Here is a 21,393-nt window from a genome sequence, read left to right as displayed (position 1 = left end):
AAGGGAAGACACCGTGACACCGTTCATCTAGCACACTGGGATCGTGGTAAAAATGCCAATATGCAGACAGAGCCAAGGCTGAACTGTACGCTATTCTGCCATTTTTCAGATGACACTAAGTGTGATAAAAATCCCCCAAACTGTGCAACTAACCCGTCAAAACCACAGCTTGCTCACAGAGGAGTCAGTGAGAATTGTACGTGTTCAGCACTTCTGGAAAAAGAAAAGCAGGCAGCACAAGGCAGCCAGTCGGTCAGCTCACATCGAAATGACAGGCTATTTTCTCTGCACACAGGGACTGCTGCTTCCCCAGGAGCCCCAGAAAGCTTTTGCAGTGCAGGGAGTTTCAGTCCTGCCCCCTAATAAAGCCTCAGAACAGACCATGGGTAAATCCAGCCTGGTACTAAAACCTAATGCAGGCAGAGCTTTGCTTCCTCGTAAGTGCTGTTTTCACCTTTCAAATCCTTTCGTCCAATTGGAAGACATTGAGAAAGGGTGTAATTCAATTCTGCACACAACTATGTTCAGAGAGAATGCTACACAATGACTGTGTGTGAAGAAAAGCACTTAAATTATTGAAATAAGCCTTCTTACGTGGTGTTTTCACTTAAGAGAAAACAGAAGATGCAGGTCCAAGCTGTAGGTGGAATAAAGGTTCTGTGAAAAGGGGCTGTTTTGAGAGTGGGGCGAAGAGCCCAAGCAACGACACTGTCTTACTAACTTACTCACAAGGGCTGCAGGGCTCCCCAGGAGTGCTCCCCAGGAGTGCTTCACATACCCTGCAAGGCTTCAGAAATAGAAGTCTCCTTCTAGCTGGGCCTGATGGCTTGGCAGACACCAGGTCTGCTGTAGGGTTTGGGACAGATACAAGCTCTGTGCTGTTCAGGCCCTGCATCACCTCAAAACCCTCCTGGACTTCCCACTGAAACCCAAGATGCTTCCCTTGCTGAGACAGCATTTTGCCATTTTAGCTGGCTGCAAAGGACTTTCCTGTGCTTGTTCTCTGCAGGCAGCTCCCAGGAGCAGAAACACAGACCCGTGTCTGTACACCACGCAGCTGCCTCACCCTGCCCTGCCAAAACCCACCTTGGCTACAGCTCTGACCATCTGGCTGGCCGCAACTGAGGACTTACACCACTGGTAAGCTGGTGAGATCTGAGCCCAGCTATTTCGGTTCTAAGCTTGCCCGGTGACACTGCCCCTAGAGAGGATTCCAGGGACCTGCTTCCCTGGATGAGCCACTGCAGGAATGAGGAGCCAAAAGCTATGGCCAGAGCTGTGGGCATATATGAGCATATATGGACAGGCACCACCAAGGGGCCATAAGGAGGCCTAAGCTAATTGCCACTCTGTGAGGAGCACAAATGCGTGGCCTCCTCCTGTGCTGCAGCCTGTCTGCAGTGAAGTTCAGGCAGCTCCCTCCCCTCCTGAGCATGGCACCCCAGTTCAGCATCCACACCTCGTCCTAACAGAGAACACAGTGGAAGGATAGGGAACGATTACACCAGCTCACAGAAGAAATCAAAACTCAGAGAGGGTGGTCTGAACCTGCCTCTGCAGGAAGCATCCCGAAAGTTCACAAGGAGGAAGGATGGGGCCGTGCTAATTGCTGAGGTGTCTGGAAGCAGAGAAAATTCTGGCAGGGGAGAATTTATCCTCTAAGCTTGTTATTCCGTCAAAAGAAGTAAATGAGGTTAGTTGAGGCTCATTTATTTGTGCTGAACTCGTGTCTCTCACTATTTATCAGTGGGCGTGATTACTAGCCGACTCACACCGAGTGAATCGTTGTGGCGAGGCCGATGGTGCCGCAGAGAGGAAGGGACAGCCCCCAGAACATCGCCTGCACACTGAGTGAGGCTGCAGTGGGCTCAGCAAGACAGAAATGAAGTTCCTGACAGCTTCGTGATGGGTCTCAAATGGTGGCACACCATAGCACGGGAGTGTGTTTCACAACTGGCTCTGTTAGTTTTGTTGGCTCCCAGCAGTGGGATGAGACATCCCCATGGCAAGTGTCACACCCACCTCCTGACTCTAAGCCAGCTTCAGGGAGGACTGTTGTAAGGCACCTGACATCAGACCGTACGACACCCTGATTAAAAAATTAGCACTACATAATATCAATAAACCGCACTTTAACCAGATTAAGCACCGGCTGACAGTTCTCAACAAGCAATTGCCAGCGGTGAATCATCTTCAAATGGCAGTATTTCTAGCGGGGCTCTTCAGGGAGCTGCTTGAGGCCTGCCGCTTCCCAGCGTTTTCGTCACAGAGAAGCAAATGCAAATCTCAGGGCTGGTGCGGTGCATAAACGACAAAAAGGCTCAAAGTGATGAATAATGAGGAGCACAGGGCAACCACGCAAAGCACTCTACTGCTTAGAGAGCGAAGCCTGTTTAAACAAATGCCATTTTACTGCAGAAAGTTATTCCTGGAATAAGGAATGTCAGGCAGACCTCCTAGGGTGCCATGTCTGGAAAGCAGAGCCTCTGGGAGGGATTTTGGAGATTGTGACAAACTGGCTATTCAATGTGAGCTAACAGCAGAAAGCTGCGGCGAGGGAGCAATAATGCAATTCTGGGACATACGCTCTGGGAATAATGAGTAAGAGTGTCATACACACCTTTGAAGCAAGTGAGTAAGACAAATCCCTCCCAGCTCACTGCCTCTACAGCTGTGGCAACACCCTGCAAAGCCTGCTGGAAGAGGTGTAGGGGGGAGCCAGATGATCTCAGTGCTCAAGGGGGGAAAAAACCCCACGCTGCTCTGGCAGACCGCAAAGCACTCAGTGTTTTTGTTTATCAAGAACATCTCAGAGATGACTTCTCTAAGGAAGGAAATGCTGTCTTGAGTTCACAGGGAGGACGAGGCACACAAGAAGAAAGGGTGATAAGAACAAGGGCTTGTATGGGACCTTTCAGCTCCCAGGTGGGACCGAAAGGCTGCTGAGCTCAGCTGGGCAAAGGGACTTGAAGGCAGGCTGCACACCAACACCCAGAGAGCTGTCAGAAGGAGACAGGGGCCGGCAGCAGGGCGTCCTCAGCGACCAGGCAAGAAGGAGAGGAGGAAGAGGTGTAGCACTGGATGGCTGGAGAACAGTCTGCAATAGGCACCCGGGCAGCACGGAAGCACTCAAACATTGCATACCTCATGTTCAGGGAAAGCCTGCAAAGACGAGAAAGATAAGCAAAATTCAGACACGAGTTGTGATTTCCAGCAGGGAAGTCATGCTGTGCATCCATGTAACTGCCTGGTGAAGTGCTTTTTTAGACAGAGGCAAGACAGTACATCTCATCAATCTGGACTTCACAGAAAGCGTTTTCTAGTGGAAAATTAACAGTTAGGCCAACAAAGCTGAGAATTAGTGCACACGGAGGAAGCTGGATAGAAAGGATTTGGTAAACAGCCCTAGCACAGACACACAGGGGTGTGCAGATGCAATTTTTTTGGAGACAGAGGGGAGAGCATTGCCTGTACAGTAGAATACCGAAACACACAAGAGGGAATAGGTCACTTGTAGGAGCCTGGCAACAAAAAACAAACAACAGACAATAGCCCAGAAGTGAGGGTCTGACAGCCAGGAACAAATAGTTAGAATTCTTAGTACTAAGTGGAGGAGTAGTGATACTGGGGAGGAAAGAAAGACTCGAGTTTGCTAAGCAGACTTTTTCCCCGCTGGTTTCCCACACAATATAGTGCCTGGACTGGATGGGTCTCACTGATAAGCCCACATATAGCATCATTTTAACCTTACTATCCAGAAAGCAAGGTTGTATCTCTTGTCTTTTGCACTCTGGCCAGCAGTCTCCTTGAAGAAAGGGTCAATAATCTCTTAAGGGACTGTTTTCTCAAGTTCATGCTTACAGCATGTGGGTTCACATCAGATACTAACAGTCTGATTTTCACTGCAGACCTGTAAAATAAAGCAGAGAGGAAATGGGGCTGAGACTGAAACAGCTAATGAGGTTTGTTATTTAGTACTTGATACACTCGAACAACTCCGTCCTCCTCCTAAGGAGACTGCAGCATCCAAAACGAAAGAAGAGCAGCAGAGATGGCTGGCTGGGCATCACCCCATCATTCTATGTTGGAGATAGGTGCAGGGCAGGCAGCCTGTCCCTACTGGGGATGGAGATGCCTGTAGTTCTCAAACATAGCAATAGTTTTTATTAGCATGTTTTCCGTTAGTCTTGCTCCTAAGAACAAATAAGCAGTGCAGTCGATACATTGGATGGAAGGGAAGCCATCCAGAGGGACCTGGACAGGCTTGAAAAGTGGGCCCATGTGAACCTAATGAGGTTCAACAAGGCCAAGTTCAAGGTGTTGCACCTGGGCTGGGGCAATCCCAGGTGTTTATACAGACTGGGAGAAGAACCCCTTCAGAGCAGCCCTGCAGAGAAAGACTTGGGGGTTCTGGTAGATGAGAAGCTGGACATGAGCCAGCAATGTGCGCTTGCAGCCTGGAAGGCCAACTGTGTTCTGGGCTGCATTAAAAAAGGGGTGTCCAGCAGGGAGCGGGAGGTGATTGTCCCCCTCTACTCGGCTCTTGTGAGGCCCCATCTGGAATACTGCGTCCAGGTCTGGGGCCCCCAGCACAAGAAAGATGCAGAGCTCTTGGAATGGTCCAGAGGAAGGCTGCTAAGATGATCAGAGGGCTGGAGCACCTCTCCTATGAGAAAAGGTTGAGGGAACTGGGATTGGAGACCTCATTGTGGCCTTCTGGTACTTGAAGGGAGCATATAAACAGGAGGGGGAACCACTGTTTACAAGGGTGGACAGTGATAGGACAAGGGGGAATGGTTTTAAACTGAAACAGGGGAGGTTTAGGTTAGATATTAGCAGGAAGTTTTTCCACACAGAGGGTGGTGACGCACTGGAACAGGTTGCCCAAGGAGGTTGCGGATGCCCCATCCCTGGAGGCATTCAAGGCCAGGCTGGATGTGGCTCTCTGGGCAGCCTGGTCTGCTGGTTGGCGACCCTGCACATAGCAGGGGGTCAAAACTAGATGATCATTCTGGTCCTTTTCAAACCAGGCCATTCTATGAGTCTATGATTCTATGAACAAACGAACCATTTTAACTGAAGCTTCTGTTTAAAGGAACAAAAAAACCCTCCTAGCCTCGGGCAGACATTTGGCATGGAAATTCTCAGCTGCAACACTTTGAATCTGGCAACGCTACAAGCAACCCAAGGAAGGCTCTGGTTAGCAGGGTCTGGCTCCCACCTTAACAGGGGCACCCCAAGGCCTGCCCAGAAGAGAGGCTCGGTGCTATCAAGGCCAAACAGCCACCAGAAGCCAGAGGCTTATGCATGTCTTCATGACCCTTGGCTGAAACCAGAGCTGTCATCTCTTTGCTGCTGCCTTTTCTCTCTGTAGTGACATTTCCAGCAGCTTGGCTGTGTCCAGTGCAGCCAGCAACAGAGGTCCAGCATTCACTATGATGTAAGAGCCACTTGTTGGGTCATCACTGTTCTCTCTGTAACGGACCTGTCAGACAGGGAGCAGCCTTACGGCAGGAAGCTCTGTGCTCCAGACACAGGTATGAGAAGCTGTTCTAGCTGGGCTTACATTTACAATCCAGTTTCACGGCAGTGCAGAGCAGCAGGTGAGAGCACCCTGCCCTGGCATACCGTGGGCAAGGATGCTGGATGAAGCTTCAGGGAGTAGTGTTCATATCCAGCATCTCCTGCTCATGGCACACAGGAGGGACAGTGGTGGGGGAGAGCCAGGAGGGTGCAGTACATACCTGTGGGCAGCTATTTGCTCAGCGGCCTGGGTTACTGGTGGGGAGGAATGGCAGACTCCTTTGGGAGTTGTTTTAAAGGCAGAATGCTGTTTTTCTTCTTTTTGTACCCTGATGGCTGTGATTTGTGGTTACATATAGCCTCTCTTTTGGGAGAGTACGTGCCCAGATATCCAGCAGGATTGCTGCTGCCCAAAGCCTCCACAAAAGGTGTCTCTATTCAGAGCTGCCCACAGCTAGGTGAGCACACAGCCACGGAAACCTGCTCCACATCTCTGTGTCAAACAGGCCAAGATTTTTACCCTGGTCACTGACAGTGCCTCCAGCATCCCTCCTCTGGCACAGGGTCACACAGCAGAAGCTGCCTGTCTGGAGCCAGTTCAGTCCTGTTGCACTCTGCAGCAAAGGCAACTTCGTCTGACTTTATCACTCCGAAGGGCCATTTTGCTGGCTCTTCTTTTAATTCCTCCCCAGAATCCAGCCACCGACATTCGACATTCCCTCTCACCTCCTTTTGTTTTGGGAGAAACCAAAATTATCTGCCAGTTGAAGTTGCACTTTACTGTGCAACCCAGCAGAGATTTGCTAGGAGTTGCTCAGGACTTCGGCTGCTGATGGCTTGTAGACTAGTTTCCCCGCAGGAAAGAAATGCCCACAGGCTTCAGCTACAGAGTTTCTTCCTCTTATAAGTGGTGTTCACCTCAGGACTCCAGGTTTTGAAAAGTTTACAGCAAAACCTCAAAATCCTAAAACAGCAAGGCTGTCTAGAATAGGTGAGTAGAAAGAGGCTGGAGCCCCTAGGGAGAAAGAGAGCGAAAGCTTCCCAGCTCCTGTTACTGGGCTCAGAGAAGCAGAGTAAAATCACAAGCAGCAGGAAGGATGCTGCTCAGGACTTCACCCCTGCTGCATATCCACAGCCCCTTCCCTCTTCCTTCGCTCCCTGCTAACACGGACAAGGACAGCAGCAAAGCAAGGCTGCCGTGTCCTCCCTGAACCTGCACGCTCCGAGGGACACTGGAGTGGGCACAAGACAAGAACAGGTAGGAGACATAGGCTGAGAGCTGCTGCCTTGCATGATGGAGCAGGTCTGAGGCTGGAGAACCTGGGCTCCAGCAGCAGCTTTCCTGTGCCCGTGTGCCAGCTACTTGTGCCGTGCCTCCCTTCTTCCACGCAGGGGTAATATTTCTATCCCTCTGTGAGATATCCAGGCCCCCCAGAAGAAGTAGTGCTGCTCAGGACTGAAACGTTAAAAAATAACCACTGCTAAAGAGAACAGTAAGCTAGCCTGGAGAAATGTTAGCATTCCCAGGTGCTCACGCAGACAAAGAAGCGCCGCCTGCCAACTCGCACAGACCTCCTGGCAGGTAAGGCATGTGCTAGCCGTTCAGTTGGCTGCACAGACATCAGCCTAGGCTTTGCAGCCTGCACATGCCCCAGCTGTAGGCTTCAAGGGGTTGAAGAGATGTTTCTTGCCCTCTTCTGGGCCATCCAAGTGCCATGCAAGACAGGAACCAGCGGGTTCCCACTGCACACAGCTCTAAGCAGTAGTGTAGTGCTAGGACCTTCCTCTCTCCTCCCTGACGAAGGCAGTGCAGTTCTTGGCAGGCCCTTGTTATTTCAGCTAAGGCTCATCAACCATCCTTCTGTCACTAAATGCCTTATTATGTGCAATTAATGGACTGACTGAGAGCAGCTACAAAGTCATTCTCCCTGTGAACCGACGGAGGCAGCTGAGCTACTTCTGGTGACTTTCTGATGCTGCCAGCCTCATTACTAAGTGCAGCTGTGTAAGGGCAAAGAGGGAGGCGGGCAGGGAGCACGAAGTGGATGAACAAGCTGGGATCCAGCAGCTCTGCCTTTCACACAGCTGCAGGCGGTGTGGCAGAGCTCCCTGCTGTCCCCAGAGCTGGCCGTGCCCATATGAGGGACTCTTGGGCACCACAGTCAGTGACTTGCAGGCAGATGTTGGCTCCAGCCCTGCCCCGCGCAGTCTTTACTGACGTCTTCAGCTTTTTATTATTATTATTAATAATACAACAAGAGGAAAGAGAGATGAGAGCAAACTGACAGCACAGGCTGAAACAGCTCATTTGACTGTAGCCAAACTGCACTCAGATGTGCAAAGCAAGAGAATAATTTCCTCTCTCTGATCTCTCAAAGATCGTCCTCTTAGGTGTCGCGATTACATCTGAAAACAGTCTGAGTGTGCTTGAAGGCTGTGTCCCTTGACAATTAACCTACATGTGCACACCTTTTGCGACTTCTTGCTGCATTCTGAACTATTGCCGTGCTCCTGATATACGCTGAACACAAAACCTAGGTGGAAGGATTTTCCTCAGCCAGTCCCTGGCAAAAGGACACTGGTTCCATTGGAGCGTGGCTCTGAATTAATCTGCCTCTAGTAATGCCTTGTTACCAAAAATAAGAGAGTTACAGCTGGCATTTATGCAATCAATTCTTCCATTGTGCAAGGCGATTCCTGAGGACTGAGAGATAGCAAATTTTCTGTGCCTTATTCAAAAGAAAAAAACCAACAAAGTGAAGCATTTTGTGTATTTTAAGTCACCTTGCCTTTGCTTCCTGTGCGCAGAAAGCCAGGTGCCCTTCTACCACAGGACAACAGATCTTTTCTTGAGGATGGGCAGTCCAAAAAAAAAACCCAAAAGACCAAAAACACACACACACACAAATAAAAACGACCTCAAAACAAAATAAAGCCACACAGACCTGTAGACAGAGAAATTCAGGGGCAGAATTCACCTCCGAGTGAAATGGACCTTAGCCCTCTGAAGGAGCAGGCAAAGGAAGTGCTTGGATTAATCCTAACAACCCACGCCAGAACTCGTGGGCAAAACCCTTGCAGGGTTTCCAGCTCTTGAGCAAACTTAGCCCGAACAGCTGTTACATTCTGGAAAGCAAAACAAAATCCTGAAGATTTGCCTTAAAGCAATTTGTGTCCATCCTAATAGCAAGATGCTTGTGCTTTGCTTTTTAACCAAGAGCTAGCCAGCCTGTCACGACTACGGAACTGGGAGATGCTAGTACATTCTCCCCAGCCCTGCTGGGCTTCATCACTTTCTCTGCCTGTATGCACCTTTGGGAGAGGCACCACAGCATCCCCGCTGTGAATGGAGGGTCCCCCTTCAACAGCACTAGCCAGGTCTGCTAAACCAGAGCCATAGACCACTCCAGGCAGCCCAACAGCTGCCATCGGCACACTTGCCTGACTTTGTTTTTCCACACACCAAACCCACTGGAGAAAGGATGATCCCTTTTTAACCTGGCAAGGTTTCGGATAGTTATAGACAGTCCAAACTGGAGTTCTCTGGATAAAACCAGCTTTGCAGACCAGCGAGGAGCTGCCTTCAGACTCCTGTCAGGCTCTCCCTGAGAAGTGGTTTAGCTTAGCCCTTCTTTCACATCAGATTTGTGGAGTGCAACCACCATACCCCTGCCAACACTTGGCCGACGGGTCAGCAGACAGTGCCTGGGGACAGCAGAGCAGTTCCCCATCTGCTGCAGGATGCACGGGGCCAGAGGAAGGTAGGATAGGATTTACTTCCAAACACGTGATCGAGCGCTCTGGGATTACGAACAATGCAAGGGCACAGGCATTACCAAGGCTCAGGGAAGGCAGAAATTAATATTAAAGACAATAACTATGAAATAGATTTGTTCCTGTGCGGAGTCAGATTAAAGACTGAGAAGAGGGGAAATCCCCCTCTAAAAACTCTTATTAGGATGCTTGTTGAAGTCTGGCAGGACTTAGGATGGCAAACATGATTTTTAGAGGAAAAGCAGAGGGAGTATAATAATCCTGGCCCTCTTCTCCCTCCTCCTTCCTGTCCTCCACCTACAGCTCACTTCTCCTCAGCAGAAAGGACTTCTTACAGCCCCACATAAAAGAGCAGCAAAGTGGTTTTCTTCACATGTAACCCAAAGGAAAACATGAGACGCTGTTTTCCATTTCAGCCAAGATGTCTTTTTAATACTATGCAAGCTGGGAGCATCTTCAAGGCTTTGTTGTTTCTTAAGCAGAGAGGGAAGGAGTAAAGGTTGAATGAGAATGCTAAAAACATTTCTTTGAACTGGTGAGATTTACTGGTATGCACATGGCTCCCAGTACAGAGGCATATTTGGAAGAAAGAAAGAAAGAAAAAAAAAAAAAAAGCAAAAACACATCTATTCCCCCTTGGTTTCTGTCTCTATTTGATTCCACTGCACTGCATTTTTACCAGGGAAATTATTGGGGGAAAGGGAGTTAGGCAGCATTTCCCTGACAGCAGCTTGTCAGCCTGTTCTTTTAGCATCAGGGGAAAGAACTGCAGCTCACATCCTTAAAGCACCATCCTGCCACACCAGAGATGGGAACACACACACATCTGGCTTCCTGAGGGCCATGTGCAACACACCCCTTCTTCCCCATCCAGACAATAACCATTGTACACGAGGCAACAGCCTGTGGCCTGTATCCCATGACCTGCCCAGCTTTTTGTGCTCTGACCCTCACTGAATCTCACCACCAATCATGTTCAGGGGCTGGAGAAACAAGCAGGGCGTTTTTGGTACTCCGGATAGAATGGTTTGGGTTGGAAAGAACCTTAAAGATCATCCAACCCCCTGCTATGGGCAGGTTTGCTGACCGCTAAATCAAGCACCAGATCAGGCTGCCCAGGGCCCCAACTAGCCTGGCCTTGAACATCTCCAGGGATGGGGCATCCACAGCTTCTCTGAGCAGCCTGTGCCAGCACCTTATTACCTTCTCTGTAGTGAGACATCTAATCTAAAGCTCCCCTCCTTCAGTTTAAAACAATTTCCCAGTGTTCTACCACTACGTACCCATGTAAACAGTTGATTTCCCTCCTGTTCGTAATTTCCCTTTAAATACTGGAAGGTCACAACGAGTTTCTTCCTGGAGCCTTCTCTTCTTTAGACCGAAGATGTCCAGCTCCCTCAGCTTGTCTTCACAGGAAGGGTACTCCAGACCTCTCATAATCTTTGTGGTCTCCTCTCAACCCACTCCAACAGCTCTGCACTCTTACTGTATGGAGTACCCCAGGCCTGGATGTGGTACAACAGATGGGGCCCCACAAGGGCAGAGCAGAGGGGGACAATCCCCTCCCTCTCCCTGATGGCCACCCCTCTTTTGGCACAGCCCAGGGTATAGTTGAACTTCTGGGCTGCAAGCGCACACTGCTGACTCACGTCCAGCTTCTCATCCACCAGGACCCCCAAGTCCTCCTCAGCAGGGCTGCTCTCAGTGAGTTCTCCCAGTCTGTACACATACCTTGGATTGTCATGACCCAAGAGCAACACCTTGTACTTGGCTTTGTTGAACCTCGTTGGGTTTACACGGACCCACTTTTCAAGCCTGTCCAGGTCCATGTCTGGATGGCATTCTTTCCTTCTGCCATATCAACTATGTCACCCAACTTGAAACACAGGACCTCAGAAAGCCCAATACCCAAACCCTTCTGTGTAGCGAAGCATTTACTGGGCCGGGAAATACTGAAAAACAAAAAGGAAGAGGTGGAACACCCATGCAGCACTGAGATCAGCTTAGGGCCGGTAATGAACTGGAGCAGCTGACAGAGCACGTAGTACCACAGGAGGAGGCAGACAAAACATGAACACCCCCTGCAGAGCCCCAGTCCAGCCCTGCAGACTGGGCAGCCTAGGGCTCCGGGAGTCCTTTGCCTTTCCCACTGTGGACAGTGAAGAGTTATGAACTGGCCACCTGACCTGAGGGTGAGCATAAGGAAGGTGTGTGCTCAGGCCTTGTGATCCTGCAATGCTACAGCAGCATCATCAACTCTGCTCTTTGTCCTTGACTGGCAAGATAGCATACTGGCCTGTGCTGGACACAGCCAAGACCAGGCAGATCTTCAACTGCTTGCTTGTCATCGCCATGGGGTTCCAGACATCATCCTTTTCCCTTCTTCCCTGTGCCCCACTGGTAGTTAATGCCCACACACCAGGCAAATGCTTGCCCATCACTGCCGATGGCATAGCTGACCAATGAGCCACACCCAACAGAGGAGATGCTGGGGAGGTCCAGGATGGCAGTGGATGTGCTCTTCTCTTCTGCCTCAAAGGGAAATACCTCCCAGATAGTCCTGCTTCAGAAGGAAATATCTTCTGGACTGCAAATAGCCTTATTGTCCAAGGTCCCCCTTTCCTGAGATGAGATACTTACAACCAAGTGTTGGCATTTCTGGAGGTGCCAGCTGGGCTCCAGAAGAGAAGGGGACCTGGATGGCAGCTGCACTCAGGTTATCTCCTGCAAAGTTTCCCTGGCAACCAAAAAGCTCAAGGTCTGGGTGACAGTTGTCAAGTGTAATAGTATCTGAAAGCAAAAATACACATTTCGTCAGTTGGTGTTGTGCTTCCCTTGAGATAGGCCAAAGAAACAAAAAAGAAATTCTACTGAGAGCTGTTTAGCCTCTGTGTAAATAGAACAGGTAATGTGCCATCATTTCCCAACATGTGAGGGGTACCACTGTGCTTCTATACTGCTTGTGCACTTAGTCACCATTCACCTAGGACCTCAAGATAACATTTAGAAAGTGTATAGGAACTGCTGAGTCACGGCCTGAACCACTGACTGATCACCTGGGGAAAGGTCCGGGTCAGCCCTGGGAGCACAAGTGGAGGCAATTCAGCTGTGTGACCAGAAGGGCTGCAGCCTGGCTGCTCCTCTCTTGGACCCCATGTAAGGGCTGACTGTCACTGGGGAAAGATCTCTGGTTGGAGATCCCTTCCTTGTGGAGTTTTTTCCCTGCTAGCCGAGATCCTTGGAGATGGGTGGGCATTCCTTTCCTGTTTGTCCTTTTGTTGTTCCACTCCTGCATTGCCTTTCCACCACGCTAATCTTTCTGACTGTAACAGAAAACATAATTAAAGAAAACAAAATAGACTTGGGACGCACCCAGGACTATCCTGCAAATTCAGACTAGAAAAGATGCAAGGTGGTGTAGGGTAGACGGGAGGGGTTGGAGAAGACTTGCCTGCAGCAACAGAGCAGCAGTTCCTCGGTCAGGACTGTAGCTTTCTTCATCGCCGCCCATCCTATAGCCAGCTAGCACCATGCTTTCATCAGGAATGTTTGATTTCCCCAAATACTCCCATGCAACTAACCCTATTCCTGTACCAAAGATTAGCATGGCTACCAAGGCATACATACCCTCCTCTCTGCCCTTCTCTGCTTTCTCTAATAGCTAGCTACAGCTGCCTGAGGAGGGATACAAAGCCAATCAAGTAGTAATCACACTCCTTTCCAATTCCTGGTACAAGGCATGCACTAAGGAAAACGCAAGGAATAGCTTATTATTTTCCTTCCTACCTTTCCTACTTGGAAAATCTGTAAGGAGGCAGCTCCAGGTAATTTCTAGCTCCTTTGTACCAGCACCAAGAGCAACTTTGAGCTGGGCTCTCAGCATCAAGGCTAGGTCAGCTTTTTATTTTTTTTCCCCCAGGATCATTTCTCTGTATTTTATGCTCCATTTTTCCATCAGAGCTGCTGTTCTTTGAAAACTATTTTGCAGTGTGAAGTTTCCCATCTATTTCTGAATAGCAGCAGGTGTGTGAAGAATCACCCTCCAGGTGATGCTGCCCACAGGTTAATAACAGGGTTAGGCATTTCTTCTCAGATGAGTTTCTGATGTGTGAGTTGTAGCTTTCAAGACAAGAAGGGTTTGTGAAAGCAAACTTCTGGTGGTGGTTACATCAAGGGCAGGACACACAAAACTCTCCAGTGTGGGCAGAAGTTGGCTGCCACAGCCTAAACATCTGAATGTGTTGTTGTTTTTTCCCCCCTCCTCCCTCTCTCTTGCTTGGCTGGCTTGCGCTCCACAGGACCTGTGAGCTCCCAAGTACATAACAACCAGATCAGGTGCTGTTTTGCTCCACAAACATTCGCCTCTGGGAGGATAAACAAGCATACGTTGGGCTTCCCATGAGCCGTGTCGCCAAGCTGCTCTGCAATGGCTGTAATGCGCAAAGGTGCGTGGCGCTCACAATGTGCCGCCAAAGGACACAACGTTCTCCTGGCTCCATGGCTTTCAGAGACCCCTGAACAGCCAAGTCCAGGCTACCGTTGTGCCCAGCAACGTGTTTGGGTCAAATTGCAGAATTATGGGAATAACGCCAGGGCAGCACTGCTCTCGTTGCTTGTGGTAGGGAAAAGAAAAACAGATGGTGCTGGCTTCCTCCCTGCCATCGAGGCTCAGGTGTCAGCCAGAGGACCTGGGCAGGGCGAGAAGCGCTTCCGTGCAGTGCTCTGTTTAGGTGCACATCAGCTGCTGTGTGGTTCCTTTAAGGCAGTTTTGCTGCTGTGGAAATATTTATAGGATGCTCATCACCATGGTATCTGAACGCTACTGACTAATGGGGCGTATGAGATGCGCCTGGTGTATTTGTTATTAATTTCGTTAATGGTGGATTTCTTGACATTTTGTTTTCGTTGCTGGCTTCAATTTGGACATGTCGCTTGTGTGCACAGCACCTTCGTGGTGGCGTTCGTTGAAGGCAACGTGGAAGTGATGAGCATTCAGAGGGAGGATAATTAAAGGAATCCTGTCAGCCAGATCTGTACCTAAGGTTTAGAGGCAGTTTAAAAAAGGAAAGAGGAGGGGTAGAAAGGGTGTTATTAAAGGTATTGGGAGTTAAAATGTCTTTTCCTTTAAAAAAGAAAACCAAAACAGAACAAAACACTCAATGAAATGGCTAAGTCACCATTTCTCTTCACTTCTGGGACAAAAGCAGGAAAGCAATGCTGAGAAGACAGTGACTGCGTGGACCAAAAAGAATAAAGGGAGGGGAGCAAACAGCGGTACCAGCCAGGACAAGTGATGCTTTTCAAGTGTATGACTTGAGCATGATAGGATTTTCCTTTTTAGCTAGAAAAATTATATTGGCAATAATCCTAGAATAATAATCCCTGATGAAAAACTGAAGTCAGAACTATGACTTTTCTTTGAATAGACAATTCTACTGTGTAGAGCTGAACGCTTTCGTTAGCCCCTTGGCCAGATCTGGCCAGCTGGCAGCTGCCTCTTGCCAAGGAATCCTTTTGTGAAGACAAAAAAAAGCACATTGCAAAAGGGAAGTGGTGTGTGTAGAGCAAATCCTTGCTGCAAGATCACAGTTGCAGGGAAGTATTTCGTGGTTTTAGGCTTCCCACAAAGGGATTGCTGGCAAAGACTCTTGGTGCGCATCCATGCCCTGTGCTGTTTTGTATGATGGCTCCTGAGGCTGTTCCACTGATCACCTGGATCAGAGTATCCCAGATTTGTCCACAGTTCTGGCCTGTCCAGTTCTTTCCAAATTCTTTACTGTGCCTTGTCTCACCTACATTACCCACAGTTCTGGAGCGGTATCACTGTTATTAGGGACAAAAAAATCACTTGTAGCAAAGGGAGAGAGTGAAAAATAAGGCTAGACCTAGGCCTCTGGGCTATTTATTTGCTCCATGGTTTTGATGTATTCTGTCTGCAGCATTATTTAGGAGCCCACACAGGGGCAAATGCCGGATACCTTCTGTTAGTGTGAAAGCTCCAGAAATTGGAGCACCTCTCCGATGAAGTAAGGCTGAGGGAACTGGGCTTCTTCCGTCTGGAGAAGAGAAGGCTCCAGGGAGACCTTATTGAAGCCTTCCAGTACTTGAGGACAGCTTATAAACAAGATGGAGACCAACTTTTTACACCACCTGATCATGATTGGACAAGGGAGAATGGCTTTAAACTAAAAGGGAGGAGACCTAGGTTAGATGTTAGGAGGAAATTCTTCACTCATGGCAGTGGGGCACTGGCACAACTGCCCAGAGAAGCTGTGGATGTCCCATCCCTGGAGGTGTTCCAGGCTGGGTTGGATGGGGCCCTGGGCAGCCTGAGCTGGTGGGGGGCAGCCCTGCCATGGCGAAAGGGGTTGGAACCAAAGTCACAAATCTGTCACATCCTGGGGAAATAGAGAGAGATTGCATCTTCCTACATCTGCACGAGACAGCCTGACTGCCAGGTTCGACCTGCAGGTTTGCCTCTGCTTGGAGCTGTTTTCTGAGTTTTTCCCCAGTGGAGACTTTTATTTAAAGCTGTGCCTGCAAGGTGCGGGAAGGTCAATCCAGACACTGAGAAAAGCCTGGGCTCTGACAGGTGGATGTCCATGTAACACCTCAGCTTTCAACAGCATTAATCAGATCCTGAAATAGACTGGATAAATGCAGTCAGTCACTTTGCAGCCCTATTAAAGCCACAGGGCTCCTCATACAAATCCTTACAATAAGATCAAGCTGTCTTCAGGCTCAAAAACTGCCTTGCAGAAGGTGAGGGTAGAGTCCAGCTCAAGGACTGAAAAATGAGTTGAGAAGGCTGCAGTGGCACTCCTGCAACACTGGTGTTTTTGGAAGAAGCCAGCGTGACCACCAAGGTTGCTTTGTCCTGGAACAACAGTGTTTAGGGCTTCGTTGGCTAAAAGCATCTTGCAGGGCAGGCAAAATTGAGTTGTGCTGCCCTGGAGATGGAGACAGAATTGGGGCATCCCTGAGAAGGATAAGAGAGGAGATGGAGTGGGAGAATGCTCCACAGAAGGGGGTTGTGGTGAGTGCCCTCAGCTTCACTGTCCATTTGTAAGCTCTACTGCACAACATGACCTCAGGATATCCCCAAACTTGAGTTACCCTACTATCTTCCACCTCTCCAGGGCACCTGACAGGCAGTGAAGCAGCCAAATGAAAGGAGGCAGCTCTGTCTGGGAGCAGTGGGGGAGCTCATGTGCCTGAGCAAGGCTACTAGGCTGCAGCAGCCTTTCAGAACCTGCAGCAAGCAGGGCAAGGGAGTTGCCTGGCCAGGAGTGGCCCACACATGCCCACCTGGGATTTCCCCAGGGAACGCAGTGTTCATGGTGATAAAATGGGTGGCAGGCAGGCTGCAGGGATGGGGCATGGGGAGGGAAAATGGGTGGAAATATGGGATTTTTTTCCAGCAGCAGCACACAGATCCCTTTCCTTCTCCGCTCCTGGGTTTCTGACTTCTCAGTGTGCAGCAGCAGCCACAACCCCTGTCTGTGGAGCATTCTCCCACTCCTCACTCTCACGTCTCCTCTCTTGTTCTTCTTAGGAATGCCCCACTGCTGTCTCCATCTCCAGGGCAGCGCAACTCGCTTTTGCCTTCCTTGCAAGACGCTCTGAGTCAGCTCTGGCTTCTCAGTCCCTAATCAAATCCATGTTTTGTTTTCGGTAGCACAATCCCTTGAGCAGCTCAGAACACAGGCCAGGCTACATTGCTTAGGTAGAGCATCTATTCTGTTTATGGGAGAGGGGGAAAAAAAAAGTACTTTTGCAGCAATTATTCCAGTTCAGCAAGCCACTGGTAAAACATCTTCTGATTTGTTTAGTTGTTTCCCAAACATCCTGAAGTGCTGTTGTTTCATGACGAAGATCTGTTCTGAGGGAGAGAACGAGACATCCAAAGAATGCAAACAAAATGTTCTTTTAAGTCTCGGATCGAGTCCACTTTTCTTCAGTCCAAATGTTTTATTTGGTCACCAAACCAAAGAAAAAACAGGTTTTGGTTTCTTTTTTCCCCACACAGATAAGGCCTTAATGGGAGCAAGACAGTTCTGTGCAACTCATGCACTCACCTGTGGGACAAATTGCTTGCAAGCGTGCAGGGCTGATTACACATCTGAATACTCACAGTAGCTCAGACTGGGAATTCAGTTAGCAACTGATTGATGTACTCTGGTTATAGGGCAAAGGCAACTGTATTGCTAGCAGATCCTATTTGCCAGCTTTGTTGTCTGCTGTCCTACAGACATGCTAGCAAAGTCTAATCGCAGGAAATTCTAATAATCTTGTGTTCCTTACAACAATAACCTGTTTTTAACCATTTTTTGCACGTAATTTAACAACCCTCTTGGTTCAGTCACACAGAGAGGTTACACAACTGATGCTCCTTTGTCCTGAGGAAGACATTTCGTTTGGCTTTGCTTTCTGGTCTCTGATCTTGTTTGGGGAGAGAAGTCTCTGGAAATTTGTGTCTCAAATCACTTTCATTCTCATGTATGGATTTCTTTCCCACTTCTCTCAAGATCCAAGCTCTGGAGTAAAAATCCAGCCTATTACTCTCAGTGTTCAGGAGAAATACCACAGTACACACTGTTACCACAGTATGTACCAACCAGACAATGTTTTGTATTGCTGAACATAATAAATGTTTCCCGTATTCCTTTGTAGCCTATTCCTAGAACACCTGGCATACTGCATATATTTTGCCAGCACGAGCATACCCACGTGGATAGGAGAGACTTAGTTACACTAGGACAATTGCTGCGTGGATGTGATTTGAATTCTTTTGCTATCATTCATCACAGGCAAAACAATGGGAATAGCATTTTGTGTATTGACATCAGGGACTTCGCAGCATAATGCATAATTCAGTCAGGTAGGTGTGTGATATTTCTCTCCTGACACCGCTAATTCTTGTGAGCAAGTCTCACCCTCTCACCCTGCGATTCGCTTTTAGCTGCTGCTTCCATCAAAAAGTCCACGAGGATGCAAAGAGCACAGTAGCAGGCTCACAGCTGAATCAGATCCCACAGAAGCAGGCGTGCCGTGCAATTTCCTCCCACCTCAAATGCGTATTTCATAACAGGGAGCGGTATTTTTAACCATTTTTACATTTCTCTCTCCCCATTAGGTTCCTTTGAAGTTGCTCAGCTTTTTTTTTCTGGCTGTTTCAAATCCAAGCACACTGGCAGCATTACGTGCTCGGCCAATTCAGTGCTCCCTCACCAGCTTTCCAAGGCATTTGCTTGCTTAAAGCAGGAGCGTGTTTGTTCAGATGCCCTGGGAGCCCACTCCTGTGTGAACTCACCTGGAAGGAGAGTTTATCTCCTATGCTGTGTTTGCATAGCTCCTAAGATAAGCCATCAAAAGCGGTTTCTTTGCTGGGAGGGGAGGGGGGGAGAGGAGGAGGATCCATATAGGTATCGTTTGTCAAAACACGAGGCCAGGTGATGTGCTGTGAAGCACCTGGAAACACAGGTAGGCTATTTTGGAGAACCTGATGATTTCAAATCAAAGCAGACGCAACCGTGGAATGCGACAAAGAATTTCCACCCCAAAAATTGTCTGCTACTGCATGACTGCACAATCTTCCTTGGCCTCCTCAAGGCACCCAGTGCAGCCAGGAGACCCAAGGGGCATTTTCGTGACAAATACAGACCAGGTTTTGCCCAAACCCTCCAGCCTACAAAGATGACAGCTTCTGGTGTGTCACCTTCACCCCAGGGGGCTTGGTCAGGCTGCTGCGGCCTGTGAGGAGGAGTGCTATCCTCCTCCTGGGTGGATGGTGAGCCCTGGTCCTGCCTCCAGCTTTACCAGCTCGGGGGCCCTCTGATTTAGGGGAAATCCACACACTCCACCGTCTTGTCTCGCCACTGTGGCTGACACAGGCAATAAGGGAGCGACCTGCATGCTGGTGTATTACAAATGATTTATTGGTCTAATAAAGAGCCTCAAATTACCCACTGCCTCCTTCCTCTTCCCCATTGCCCCAAGGACCAATACAGCTACTGTACAAACATTTCCTACCTCATGTTAAGTAATGTAACTGAGAAGAAAAACAAGTAGATGTCCCCTCGTGGCCCCCTGGCCAGCGTGTTCAGCCACGGCGCCGGCACCAGGGCAGAAACACGTTGTTCCACACCTGGGCATAGAAACAGCCTTGCCGCTGCTGTTTGCTAACTCTAACCCACATCACCTCTTCCCTCCCGTGTCTAGGAGAAAATACAAGTCCCCAGCCTTCTGCCCTCAGCTTCTGCTGTGTGCTGCCCCAGGGAGGGAGCCCCAAGCTCACAGGGCTGTCTCGCCATCCAGCTTGCTCCAGCCAGTCACTGCTTCTCGCTATACGCAGAGCGGGAGGAATAAATTAACCTACTTTGGGTGGCTTGCAGGCCTTAACAAGCAGCTGCTGCTGAAGGGCTCGTGGAGCTTCAGACAGCAAAGCTGAAAAACAGCAGAATATTATCGTCCTCCTCATCATCTGGTGCCATCCTGAAGACCAGGAGGTCAGATGGGGTGAACCGAAGACAACGCAATAGTCTTACATATTCAGCATCAAATTATTTGAAGTGTGGTGAAGGAAAAGAAAGAAAAACACTAAAAAAGGATACAGATAAGCTACAGTTAAGTTGCCCTTCCAGGCATTTTAACTTCGGCAAATGACAGGAGCTCCTCTCTCCTCTCCTCTCCTCTCCTCTCCTCTCCTCTCCTCTCCTCTCCTCTCCTCTCCTCTCCTCTCCTCTCCTCTCCTCTCCTCTCCTCTCCTCTCCTCTCCTCTCCTCTCCTCTCCTCTCCTCTCCTCTCCTCTCCTCTCCTCTCCTCTCCTCTCCTCTCCTCTCCTCTCCTCTCCTCTCCTCTCCTCTCCTCTCCTCTCCTCTCCTCTCCTCTCCTCTCCTCTCCTCTCCTCTCCCCAGTGCCATAAAGCTATGCCTGAACCCATGAGATCTCCTCCAGTCTCACTGGGCCAGTGGGACCAGTAATGCTTGGACAGAACTAGGGATGATGCATATATCTGAGAGACTCTTTGTTGGAGCATGAGTTGCTCAGCCATGGCAAATGAGAAAACAGAAGCCCTATTTCTGATGTTACAAAGGGTGTATTTTGAGTAGTTACATTCCTTGTAAGGCTGACCTATTTATAAGTGCAGGGACTTGAGCCCTTGGGAAAAAAAAAAGGGACGGTAGTGTTAGGAAACAGGGATCCAAGCAGCCCAAAGTCTCTGCTGCACACACCCAGGCAGCCCAAAGCGACCACACTTACCCATCCAAATGGCTGATATTCATCTCTTACCTTTACCAAAAGGCGCCCAGCCATGCCTTGATCTGCACTAGATGGAACTGCCCTCAGGGAGGAAACAGCCAAAGAGGAGACTTAAAAGTGTTTGCTCTGTTGCCTCTAACACACTCAGCCCTCCACATCTCCACCACCACACTTGACAACTGGGTACACACAGAGGGGCCTTTGTTTTCAATGTCTTGCTAACAGCAGAGCCGTATGTATAGTTCGCTTTTAATTTGTCTCTTTTCTCCATTTGCACAGTTACTGATGGTACTCAGGGGCAGGTCCCAGGGCTGAACCCCTGCTCTGTAAGCAAGCGAGGGCCACTAAAGAGGGGCCACGGCCAAGCAGCTCCACGTGAGCTGGAGAAGCCACTTTGATGGCACCAGGTGATGGATGTCAGTCAGGGCCCAGCAAGGCCATCGCAGCTCCCATACATCCCCTGCCTTCCCGGCCACTCAGGCTTAACCCGCCCCAGCTCTACCACCGTGTTCAGGCCCACGTGTGTGATGCCTCCCGTGCCACTTATTTAAATGAGTTTCACACATCATTCTGGTTTCAGATCAAGATTTATGGAGTCCTCTTTAATTATGCGCAATGAAGTGCAGCGGGAGCCTGCTTCTCCTTTCTGGGAGACCTCAGTGTGGTTTTTTGGCTGTTGGTGGATGGCTGGAGGGATGTGCATCTTGATTTTCTAATACTCTCCTACCCACTCCCCAAAACGTTCAGTTCTTTTCCAGAGTGGAATGATGAATACACGCTGTCTGCATAAACCTCTCCCTCCAGGAATCTGAGATAAGAGGGAGTCCACATCTC

At 49.3% G+C, this 21,393-nt stretch overlaps 1 long non-coding RNA gene across 1 annotated transcript; it reads left to right on the top strand.

The window, feature by feature from the left end:
• The first annotated feature begins 5,377 nt into the window (after window positions 1-5,377).
• On the top strand, window positions 5,378-19,447 carry LOC121109437. The gene is made up of 3 exons (XR_005846827.1): window positions 5,378-5,537; window positions 18,108-18,178; window positions 18,260-19,447. It is a non-coding gene; the product is annotated as an uncharacterized LOC121109437 (long non-coding RNA).
• The last annotated feature ends 1,946 nt before the right edge of the window (window positions 19,448-21,393 follow it).

The sequence above is a fragment of the Gallus gallus genome, chromosome 1 (assembly GCF_016699485.2).
Source record: "Gallus gallus isolate bGalGal1 chromosome 1, bGalGal1.mat.broiler.GRCg7b, whole genome shotgun sequence".
Taxonomy (NCBI): domain Eukaryota; kingdom Metazoa; phylum Chordata; class Aves; order Galliformes; family Phasianidae; genus Gallus; species Gallus gallus.
The sequence above is the reverse complement of the archived record's forward strand: the minus strand, read 5'-3'. Positions and strand labels throughout refer to the sequence as shown.